We start from the raw sequence: 12,588 nt of genomic DNA on the forward strand, positions 1-12,588 counted from the left end.
GGTCACCTTATCTTTTCTTCTTAGCTGGTATTCCACACAACATCCGAGACACGGTGCTCAGTATGCATTATAAATTAATTGCAGGACACCTGCCGGTTGGAATGGCAGTATTCAGTCTTAAGAATATTTCGAGAATGTTTGTCCGTGAGGGGGTGTAGCTCAGTGGTAGAGCGCGTGCTTAGCATGCACGAGGCCCCGGGTTCAATCCCCGGCACCTCCACTTTTCAAAGTAGGGTTCGTAGTACCTTTTTTTCGAGTCTGGTTGTGTCCTCTGTCAATTCCAATCCACTGGAACAGAAACCAAGACCAAAGGAGTCAAAAAGGCCTGGTTCACTGGTTCTCGCATTTTATATCGAGGTACTTCAATCCAAAACACAGCATGGCAAAAATGCCTGGATACAAAAGAGCAGAGAGGACTGTCTGGGAGCAGGCAGGGAATAGGAAATACGAGAGGGAAGAAGGCATTCCGCAGTGAGAAATCTGAAACTTTCTCCTTTTCCCCCCTCCTCCCACGGCAACTTCCCCTTCGTTGACCCTCCGTTTGGTTCCTATCTTCCATTTTTATATCTTGTGTGCATTCAAGTAATTTAAAAAGTATACTGCTGGTTTTGATCCAGATAAAAGTGCTTGGTTGAGCTAAGTAAGTTTATTTAATCAAGCCCGAGGTAACAAAGAAAATCGCAAAGCTCACACGTCACTCGCCTCCTGCTTTCCATCTCGTATTTTGTAGGGCCTCACATACGCAAGTGTGAGTACTTCGCTACACGCTTGCAAACTTCATGCACAACATGGGCCACCTTTCAGGATGAGGGGCGCCAACACTAAATGGTGGCCCTCAGGACGGAGCATCCGGGGACTGTTTGCACTGACCCTGCAAAGACAGCCCAGGTAGTTCTAGAGCTAAAACAAAGACGTGCACTCCAGGCCCGGGTTTGTGATGTTAATGTATACCCCCTGCTTGCTTGCTTGCTTGCTTGCTTTTTTTTTTTTTTTTTTTTTTTTTAAGATAGGGTTTTGCTGACTTCAAAACACACAGACCCACTGTTTTGGGCATGTTCCTCAGACCATGCAGCATTCCCTCCAAATGGAAACATTTGCTCCAGGCAGAAAGAGGAGCCTAGGACTGACCGCTGACCAGCTTGATACCTGCTCACGCTTTCCAAGCACCTTCCGCCTTTCAGAGGATCCACAGCTTCGGGGAGATCAGCCACTCTGGCTGATGTCTACACTCGTGCGCACACATGCAACACATGTGCATAATTTAAAAATAGTCTTTTAAGAAAGAATAAGTTTATATTTATTTTAAAACACTTGTTTTTTTTCTTTCTCTTTCTCCTCCTTCTTCCTTCTTTTAGACCAGGCCGGCTGCAGCTCAGATTGGTTTCACCCTGAGTATGTGGCTGAGGATAGATAACCTAGGACTCTGGGTCCTAGCCTCCACCCTTCCAGGTAGTAGGATCAGAGCATTTTGACATCACATCGGACTGGAAAATGTTGGCTTTTGTTTATTTGTTTTAAGTTCTGACTACAAGGACTTTTCTAGCCTGAAACTTGGTAGGCAGGCCAGGCTGGTTCCTGGGATTAAAGACAGGCACCACCACACCCAGCTAATGTAGATTTTGTTTGTTTGTTTTGTTTTTAGAGACTTGGTTTCTCTGTAGCTTTGGAGCCTGTCCTAGAACTCGCTCTGCAGACCATAGATATTCACCTTTCTCTGCCTCCAGAGTGCTGTGATTAATGGCGTGTGCCACCACCAACCGGCTAGGAAATGTATTTTTTTAATGAGGAAAAACTAAGCTTTTTATCTTGAGACAGTATTTCCTGTATCCCAGATAGCCTTCAAACCCCCTTTTATAACTAAGAGTGACGCTGAACACCCGGTCTTTCTTCTGCTTCCTAATGGCAGCCACGTACTACAATGGGTCTCTTTGGTGCCCGAGATTGGACAGAAGGTTTTCTGTATGCTAGGCAAACACTCTTCCAAAAGAGCTACGTGAGGGAAATCCTAGTCATTTCAACACTAAAATGATTTCTCTATCCATAAAGATGCTAGAGGATTTTCCAGGTAGAAAAATCTTTTTTATTATTCTTGTTTTGTTTTTCAGACAGGGCCTCACTCTGTAGGAAAGTTTAGTATGAAATTTAGGATTATTCTCTTGTCTCGGCTTCCTAAAGGCTGAGTGTTAGTATTCAGGCATCTGTACTGGCCTGGCCTTGGGGAATCTGTCCTAAGTCCCTGAGAGCGCCTTCTGTGCACAGTCACTGCGTTCCCTTTTAAAAGGACCCTGCCCACCTCCTATCTCTCTTCTCTGTCTCTCCCCTCCTCTTCCCTCCCCTCCTTTCTCCTCTCCTCTCCTCTCCTCTCCTCTCCTCTCCTCTCCTCTCCTCTCCTCTCCTCTCCTCTCCTCTTCTGATGCTCCTGTCCCGAGAGGCTGGTCTCCCTGCTTCCTTCCCTCCTTTTACGTTCCCTTTCCCCTAATAAAAACCTGTCCACATGAACTCTGTCTCACAGCGTCTTTCTTGTGCCGCTTTTTCTAAATTACAACCCTGAGAACGCTATTGATTCTGTTAACACAGCTATACCATCCTATCCGACAGAAATGGGTGTATTTTAAAGAGACATTTGTGCTCTCTCTGGCTATCAGACTATTGAAAGAATAGCCCCCAAGAATTAGAATCTCCCAGGAATTTCCTTCTAGGAGAAAAAGTGGTTGAAGCCCTGGGAGTATTCGGAGGAGGAACTTGCCTCCTAGAGAAATATTCTACAGTTAATCACAGGACTGACTGACTTTGCAAGAGAGAGCTGGAGCTGAGGTAACAGTGGACAAGAGACCACATCTTGGCCAGATTGCCTAGTTATGCATATTTCTTGCTTTTTGTTTAAATCCTGCCCTTCTGTCTGGACCCCAACAATGCACTTGGGGTGGGTCACTACTTCCCTTTCTCCTACTTCCCAATGTGGATAAATGTCTGTTTTCTCCTTTAAATTATTAATTAAAACTATTAATTTGGATCCTTTAAAGGGCTTATCGAGGACAGGTGTTAACCTGGCTAGCTGGGGAGCAGTTATATTTCCTAGGTCCGGTCACAGAGCTACTGCTCTATCATGTTCCAAAGGGGCAACAAATAGCTCCATGGGCGTAGAAGAGCTACCAGTTGGACATCGTAGGCAATAAGTTTCTGTTACTGTAATAACAATTATATTGACAACAGTGTTCATCTTTTAAAAGAGATTTTTAATACAACTAAAATGTTTTGAACATCAAGAAATGTGCTCAGTATCTATTTTAGGGTTACTATTGCTGTGATAAAACCCCATGACCAAAAGTAAGTTGAGGAGGAAAGGGTTCATTTGGCTTACACTTTCAAATCATAATCCATCACTTAAGGAAGTCAGGACAGGAGCTCAGACAGGGCAGGAACCTGGAGACAGGAGCTGATACAGAGGCCACGGAGGGGTGCTGCTTACTGACTTGCTCTCTATGGCTAGCTCCGCTGACTTTCTTACAGAACCCAGGACTACCAACCTAGGGATGACACCACCCACAGTGGGCCGGGCCTTCTCCCATCAATCACTAATTAAGAAAATGCCCTACAGTCTTGCCTACAGCCCTACCCTATGGGGGCATTTTCTCAATCGAGGATTCTTTCTCTCAGATGACTCTATCTCATATCAAGTTGATACAAAAGCAGAACACTACCATGAGCACAGTCAGTTTTTCAAATATTTAAAGCACTACTTGGAATCCATTTGTAACTGTCTAAATAGTTCCTGAGGTAGAAAAGTGGAGTTTAGGGGTTTCAAATGGTTTTCCTTCCATTTCTTTATTTATTTGGTGTGTGAGAACTGGGGGAGTCAGACCCATGGAGATCCCAGTACAACCTGTAAGAAGAATTCTCTTTCCAACAGCTGCGTCCTGTGGATGAAAACTCCTGAGAGGCTGTGCCTGGAGACACTGATTGACTGGTGAGAAGGTCAGGCAGTACTGTGGGGACATCGGAAAGCTCCAGGTCCGGGGGCTAATTACCTTATCTTGCTCTAGCTTTGGCTCCCAGGAACAGCCTTTCCTTGCCCTCCTGAGTGTAGTGACTAGTATCCTGTGACTGAAAAATAAAACAGTTGGAATCTGTTAAGAGACCCACTAGCTTCAACCAATCCAAAAGCTAAGACAGTCATACAGCATGGTAGGCTTATGTAAAAATTTCCCCTATCTTTTGGTAACCGTCTCTCTGATTTATCTACCAATGTGTTTTAAACTTGCCTTGATTTTTGTCTTTCTTTGTTCTATAAATGGTAAAACTGTAAAACCGCTTCTACATTGGAACATAGAATTTAGGGTAATCTATGTCTCTGTTCCCAAGCCATGATCACTCAAAACGGCTCCAGAATGAACTCTTATTTCCCTTAAAGTGAAAGCGGTGGGTTTTGTGTTGACAGTCCCAAAGATTATACTCCGGTCTTCAGCTTGGCAGCAGGCACCTTTACCTACAGCAGTGGTCGTGACTTTCCTAATGCCCATGACCCTTTAACACATGGTGTTTTCCTCATGATGTGGTGATCAACGACCATACAATTATTTTCATTGCTATTTTATAACTGTAATTTTGCTACTGATATGAACTGTGATGTAAATATTTTTGGAGATAGAGGTTTGCCAAAGGGGTCGGGGCCCTAGGTTGAGAATTGCTGACCTAGAGGGTCATCTTGGCCCTGCCTAACCATCTCCCCAGCCAGTTTTAGGATTCTTGCTTTGTTTGGGGTGGGAGATGTAATTACTATCAGCTGCTTGGATAAAATTTTTATGATAATAATTTTGAAATTTTGAGACAATTATAATCATTTTTGCCATTATGTGTGTTTTCATTTAACACATGCTTTAATATTCTGGAGAATAACTCAGCCCATCAAATGTCTGTCTTGAGAGTACAAAACCCTTTGTTCAGTATGAGTTTTGAGGGTTCTATATGTCTTTTTTGGTCCATAAGACCATATCGAGAAACAATATTTACACTACTGTTACTTAGTGTAGTTTTTTTTTATGTCTCTGTGTGTATCTTGTATCTGTTAGTCTGTTATTTTGTTCTTTGTTTGTTTGTTTGAGACAGGGTCTCACTCTGTAGCTTGAGCTACCCTAAAACTCACTATGTAGCCCAGGCTGTCCTGGAGCTCACAATAATCCTCAGCCTCCCAAGAAAGTGCCATCTGCTCAGCATCTAATGTGTGCTTTTGTTTCAAGTGATTTTATTCTTTTTTTTTTTGTTCTACTTATATATTTTGAGATAAGTTCTCTATATGTAGTCTTGGTCTGAAAGGCATGCACCACTACTTCTGGCTCTTCATGCTTCTAATGTTGAAAGAGTACAAAATCCTGATAGAGAAAAGAGGCAATAAGCCATAAAATAAATCATCAAGTTGGTATTTACAGCATCCAGCAGAACTCAGCTAAGGCGTCCCTGTCTAAACTATTATGCTGGAGTCACTGTGAGTGGTTTTAAGGCAGATTGTCCATGCTATCCTCTCCATGGACTTATTGTCAAGTCTTTTATGCCTATTATTTTATGTTATTCTATTTGTTACATTATTATTATTATTATTATTACTTGAATTTTCAAGACAGGGTTTCTCTGTATAACCCTGGCTATCCTGGAACTCACTCTGTAGACCAGGCTGGCCTCAAACTCAAATATCCGCCTGCCTCTGCCTACTAAGTGCTGTGATTAAAGGCATTCTCCACCACTGCTTGACTTATTTTTATTCGTTTTTAGCACCCATAACCTAAAAATAAGGAATCCAGAAAGCAATAGCATCTATATGAACCTGGAATGGAATGGTATCAGACTGTTCCTTTCCTTAGCTCATCTATGTCATTGTAACTGGAAAATACAAAACAAAAAACAAGGTTACCCAGTGCTCAGTAAATAAAAGCAGAAAACACACATGGAACAAAGAAGTCTTGAGGAGGTACAGAACATTCTATCTCAGTTAGAGAAAAATAGTAGGAGATGCTGGGCAGAAGGAGCCGGCATTGAGACCCAGTGTAGCCTGCATCTTCAGCCGCCTAGCCAAGCTGGCTCCAAGCTGGGGTGTGTCATTGTTGGGATGTGATTTTCAAGCTTTCCCCGAGGTATTGCAAATTCACACACTTTCCAAGTCTAACTATTTCACAGAGTCAGCTCCTTTGCTAGCTCATGTTTAAGACATGTGCTTGAGAGAAGTCTTAAATCCTCTCTAGAAACTAGCCAATAAAGATGCAAAGCAATGTGTCAAAAATAAAAACAAAACAGCTAAAATGAAAGAGAACAACCCACTGCGGAGGTCTGGTTTGCTCAGTCTGACACATAAAGGGGTGTGGCAGTCCTGAAGGTTCAGTGGTACTAGGCAGTTTTGTGTGCACCATCATTTTGGTTTATGTGATATGGTTCTACTGAGATAGCAGTGAAATCACATGGTTCTGGTCATCTTGACTATGTCACTAGCCACGCTGTTGACAAGGAAACATGGTTTCTTTTTGTTCATCGTGAACCAAGCTCCATGATAAAATGAACCCATTTTTTTTTTTTTTTTTTTTTTTTTAATCAGGGCACAAGTACCCGTGGGATCCAGTCATCTCACAGATTGAGGACAGTCACCCGGTTTCCTTTAAAAAGAAAGCCCAGACTGGCCTTGAACTCACATCAGCCCTCTGTCTCAGCCTCCCAAGCTCTAGAATTACAGACGTGGATTATGTTTTAACTACTAAATTGTAAGGAATTGGTACATTATTCTTGCCAAGAACGAGAACGGTGCTTTCTTGGATAGCTCCTGAGAATAGTAAACTCAGCAAAGGGGGACGAACAGCTAGGGACAGGATGCTGCTCTGAGTTGCAGGGCAGTGGGGTGAGAATCGTGTATGGTAAAAGCAGTCCCACCAATGCTGGAAGTCACTTCCCAGAGTGAGTGCTCAAAGGGCTAGGTGAGGTTTAAACTCAAATTTCTTTTTATTTTAGTGAGAAACCCCAAATGACCACAAAATTCATATAGTTTTGTGAATTTCTTGGTGTGTGTGAATGTGTGAGTGTGTGTGTGTGTGTGTGTGTGTGTGTGTGTAAAACATGGTCGCACAGCAGTGGATAATCCTGTTGTCCTACCTCAAGCAAATTACTCCTTCCTCTCCTCTGACCCATTTCCATGTTTCAGTAGAGACCCCAGTCTGGCTCAGATCTGGAGAAAGTGTCTGTAGACCTGGTCTCCACACTATCTAAGGCTCTTATCTGCGCAGTGGCACAGTTTCTCCTATCTGCACAGAATTCCAGGCATGTGGTTCCTTTGACCTATATCCCTGTAGGGGATATGCTCAGACCAGCACACTAAAAAGATGTTGAGGGTTTGGGGTACAGTTTGGTGTAAGTTACTGGTCTCAATCCCCAATTGAAAATAAAAGCAAATAAAAGACTGTTAAATGAAAAAAAAAATATTCCTTTGTATCTTTGAAATGATCACGTGTTTTTGACCTTTGTTTTATGAATGGTGTGCATTGAATTTATCAGTTTTTTTATTTTGAAAGTTTTGTTTAACCACTCCCACCCCAATCCCAGGAAGAAGAGGCAAGTTGGGAATTTCCTCATTCATTGCAAAGACCAATCAATGATAGAGGAGAAGTAGGGAGTGGCCAGCAGGAGCAGCTGCAGAGGGAAACAACTGCTATGATTCCCCTGCTTACCCCCTCCCCACAACTACTTTTGAGGTAGTTAGCATGGTGCTAGTCTTGGTAGGAAATTGTTAGCTAATTCCTATCATTTTCAGACGTATTGTCCTGTACATTGATGTTAACCTCACTCTTCCATAGGAAAAGGTTGCTCCAGGGCTTTTAAATTCCACTATTTTGCTGATGTCACTCACTTGGAGCATGATTTTAAAATCCAGTCCTACAATCGGTGCCTTTTAATTGGATTGTTTAATTCATTTACAGTTAATGTTACTGGAATAGCTGAGTTTGTGCCATCATTTTTCCTCTCGGTTTTCTGCATCTCTCATATCTATTTTCCTTTTCAACTCCTTTTTAATAGTAAGTGAATATTTTCTAACGACTGTAGCATTCATATTTCATTAATGTATTCACTGCGTTTAAGCTTTTTGGGGGGTGGTTTCTCCATTTACAGTATACAAGTTCACTTATTGGGATCACCTTGTTTTATAATAATTTAACTCCAATCATATATAGGAAAGTAAGAGGACTACAAAGCTCTAATCTCTCTACTTTTGTAGATATTAATGCGATACACGTTGCATTTATCAGTTATAACTTAAAATTTATATTGCTACAATTAATTGCCTTAGTACCTGTCTTTGTCTTAGCCCACTACTGCTTTGCTCTGATGACGTCCATTGTACTGTCATTGGCAAATGTATCCCACACATTTATCAGTCCTGTGTTATATTCTCAATCATAAAGCTGCACTACAAATCATTTAAGAGGAGAAATGAGAAGAAACATGCATTACTATACTTTATTATAACTTTTATTAAGTTTTATATTAGCACACAAATTAATGAGGTTCATTATGGCATTTTCATATAATACACCCCTTCCCCATTGCCCCAATCCCCTCTGGCACGTCTCCTCCCATCCCCCCAACCCACGTTTCCACTCTTACGTCACCTCCGATTATTTATAATAATGTCTATGTCTTTTGTTCACATTGATTTATTATCTGGAGCCACAACTTTCTATCTAAAAAACCACCTTTAGTCTTTCAGTTCTCCCAGCTCTCTCTCATTTTTCTCTCCGGTTTGGAAACAAGAGTCTCACCATGTAGTTCTGGCTAGTCTTGCAACTCGAGGCAATCCTCCTGTCTTCGCCTTCCAAGTGCTGGGATTACAGAGGAGGTCCTTCGTTCCCAATTGTGCAACCATTTAAAAGTAAGGAAGCGGGAAGAGGGGAATAAAGACGGACGGAAAGTATTCATCCGGCTCTTCCCGAGCTGGGAGAGGTGGCTGCCTGCACTCTGGACCAAGAGCTGCGAACAGCGGCATTGGTACAGATTCGCAAGCACGTTGCTCTGTGCTAGGCAGACGCACGGCTTCGGCTTGGCCTTTAAATGGTGAAAATAGGGTGGCCTCAGGCTTCTGCTCCTGACGTTTCCAAAACCTAACAAAAATCAGATTTCTGTCTTGAATGTATTCCCGAGAGCCCAACCGTGTCGGGGGTGTAGCTCAGTGGTAGAGCGCGTGCTTAGCATGCACGAGGCCCCGGGTTCAATCCCCGGCACCTCCAGAGTTTTCAGCTCCCATGGCTTATTAGATTTTTTTTTCCCCCACAACTTCACTGTTTTCCTTGCTCAAACAGAAAGCCGAACTATTTCACAGAATATTGATTCCAGAAAGCAGCAAGCCGACTCTACAGCCGATGAGCTGGGTACCATTCTAAGGCCATATTATCAGAACTAGAAGATGGAAAATATCAAGATGCAGCCAGGGATGGCGAGCTGTTCTCCCACTCCGAAATTGCAAGGTTCGAAGGTGATGTGACGTTCTACTTGCATTTCCGGGGGAAAAAAAGGATCAAAGGTTTAACTGGAGAATGGCACAGTTTCTCCAAAGCTTTTCTGCTGAGAGAGCTGTTCTCACCGACGAACACCAGCTTTGCTCTGTCCGCGAGTGAAGTTCATTCCACGGAAGACAAGGGTTCCCGGTTTGTTCTAAGATGATCCACGGGATCGATTCAACTGAGACAGTGGCGCCCTCTGTGGGAAGAGTGGCGTCCAGACCCTCGGGGAGAAATCGCAATCTGGACTCGCAGTCTTCAAAAAAATAAAATTGCATTTTAAATTGTAGTCCAGGACGATCGCTCACACATTAAAGTCTAAGAGGCATCAGTTTGAATGCTCTCAAAAGATTAAGAGGACAGACAATATGTATTTCTAGTCCTGAATAACCTTTCTCCTCCTGTCTTTGACTTTGTTTTCCCATTTTGTGGTATTAAGATGTTTATAATTTCGGAATCACTGTACCATAGTTGAATGAATTTTACATGAATATGTAAAATTCATTTTCTTTTTAATACAATTTTTTTAAAAGGGTTGCGGTAAAGATTGTGCTAACGTGTAATGTGAACGTTTGTTTCTTTGTATTCTGCTTGTAAAAACCTGTGCTTGGTGCTTGTTGCTTGCGTTCTCTCTAGCTAATATTCAGGAATGTTTGTATTAACGCTATTTTAAGCTGTGAAAGATTCTGTTTTGATTTAAAAGCTTTTGCAACCGTAATGGAAATGTGAGCTGAAGGATACTTCCAGAATTGGGAAAGCTCCTGCTTTTCAGGGCTATCAAACCATCGTACTGTGACGTCAGCAGGGAGTTTTCAAAGCAGAAAAGTTCCGAAAGACAATCATTCTCAGAACAGCGAGTCTTACTGTTGGAATGCGTTGCTCTGAAAGGAGGCTCAGCTGCGGCTGAGAAACCAATAGCAGGTTTTCTGTTCCCAGCGTGGACGGATTTGTATTCCTCTCTCTTCCTCGTTTCCAAAGTTGAGCTTCACAGGATCTCCTGTCACCAGTGTGTCAGGAGAAAATCGCCAACAATTCCAGGCAGGGGAATCCATCTGTCTGCGCGGTGAAAGCAGTATGATCAAAACAGGGGGACATTGCGCCATCATCATCGTTTCTCTGTATCCTGTTAGGGCTCTGAGAACATGGAATGGATTTCATTGGAGACACTTACCTCTGACATTTAAGGAAGAAGAGAAGAGGAGACGAAGGTCCAGAACTGGAGTGGAGCATGGCTCAGTGGTAGAGTTTGCCTAGTGACAGTGGGGTTCAGGGTTCCATTGCAGAGCTGTAAAGAAGAAAGGAAAAAAGTAAAAAATTTAGCCTGAGAAAGCCAAAGGAAATATAAGACAGAAATCCCAAATATATTATTGTGTATTTTTCTTTGTTTGTTTTTGAGACAGGGTCTTACTTTGTAGCCCTGGCTGTCCTGGAACTCACTCTGTAGACCTGGCTAACCCCAAATTCACAGAGATCCACCTGTCTCTGCCGCCCGAGTGCTGGGACTAAAGACATGTGCCCCCACACCCCGCTAAACTTTGGTCTTAACGAGACATACTTACCCCATCCTGCTGCTTTATTTTGAGATTGTCCTTCAACAAGCTCATCTTCTTGTTTTGCTTTCTCCAGGAGAAATAAAAGATTGAGAAGATTTGCTGTTTTAGTTAATTTATTTTATTGTATTCTGAACCACACATACTCTAGACAAGCGCCTAAGCTACAGTCTAGCTCAAGACTTAGAAAGTCTGGAAGGTAAGGTGCCCTGAGACCCTGGCTACCCTGTGCAAGGTGAAAGCCGTGTGGACATAAATGTCTATTAGACCATCCTCCAGCTCAAAATGTGGTGCTTTATCCTCTTTCAAAGACGTTTGATTTTTGCAGTTATGTATTTCTTTTTTTGCCCTATAAAGACACTGTCTTTCACATTTAACAAAAAGTGGGAGATTCTGGGTAACATAACCTAACACCCTGTAAGGCAACAACAACAACAAACTTCATGTTGTGTAGGTGTTTCCTTTGAATTGAAATACTGCTTCTAGAAGTATGGGGATTGATTGGTAAGACTTTAGAAGTAAACAACTTACAAGTCTCAGAAAGTTGAAAGTTACATGACTCTTGGGGTGAAGAGACCCTAACTGGCCAAGTTGCCTGAAGGCAGTGATGTGAGTCCCGGTCCCTGCTGGGGTGGGGTCTTCAGTGATCATGAGCCTGCTAGTAACTCCTCATGCAAAGACCTGTAAGTAACTTCAACAATCGCACAGGACCTAGACTTGGGTGGAATCGTTTCTTTGGTCTGTGGTTAGAGCCCTATCTGGAGTGAACAGATGTCTGTTCTTGTCCCCTCAGAAATGTCATGGAGAATTCCACCTTATTGATCTGTCAGTTTTAAAAACCAGTGCCAGCAAGTACAATCTTCTCCCTGACCCAGATGCACCAGAAGTTTCCTGAGTAGAGGAAGAGCGTGTGGTTGGTTTTGATCCTCTGTTGAACCCAGTTCTCCCCAACCTAAATGTACTCTACTGCTGAACTCCGAACCGAACCCGTGCTCTGACTTCTGGGATCAATGTGTAGTTTCTTAGAAGAAGCTGTATTTGGAGCTGATTTTACTGTTTCCCCCATGGATGAGTATTTCCAGAATGCTGTGATCGGTCTGAATATTGCCACAGAAAATGATTAATTCTCACAGTGTTGGTGTACCTTGGAGAAAGCAGAAAAGCAAATCAAAATTTTATTGTGAGGGAATATCTGGGAACATAGTTGAGTTGTGGGCTTTCTTCACACACAATACAGATATAATTTTCTTTTTGTTCCTACTTTCTAGTACACACATACACACACACACCCAGCTTATAGTTATACAGTGACACTTCTCCAGCCTTCCACTTCAGTAAAACCTGCAATTTCTGTTTCCTCTTATCTGTTGTACCAGACTCATAGTGGTGGCTGAAATGGTTAAACGGATACAGTGTTTCCAAGTTCAAAAGAGGCTCCGGGTGAAAATTTCACAGCACAGACAAATGAAGGAAAGAAGACACCCGCTAGACGTCTGTCCCAGAGAATGGACTCT

General features: G+C 42.6%; 2 non-coding genes across 2 annotated transcripts; both read left to right on the forward strand.

The window, feature by feature from the left end:
- The first annotated feature begins 148 nt into the window (after positions 1 to 148).
- Positions 149 to 220, forward strand: Trnaa-agc (transfer RNA alanine (anticodon AGC)). The gene has a single exon. It is a non-coding gene; the product is annotated as a tRNA-Ala (tRNA).
- An 8,962-nt stretch (positions 221 to 9,182) lies between these two features.
- Trnaa-agc (transfer RNA alanine (anticodon AGC)) lies at positions 9,183 to 9,254 on the forward strand. Its single transcript has one exon. It is a non-coding gene; the product is annotated as a tRNA-Ala (tRNA).
- The last annotated feature ends 3,334 nt before the right edge of the window (positions 9,255 to 12,588 follow it).

The sequence above is a fragment of the Myodes glareolus genome, chromosome 14 (assembly GCF_982192425.1).
Source record: "Myodes glareolus chromosome 14, mMyoGla1.1, whole genome shotgun sequence".
Lineage (NCBI taxonomy): Eukaryota > Metazoa > Chordata > Mammalia > Rodentia > Cricetidae > Myodes > Myodes glareolus.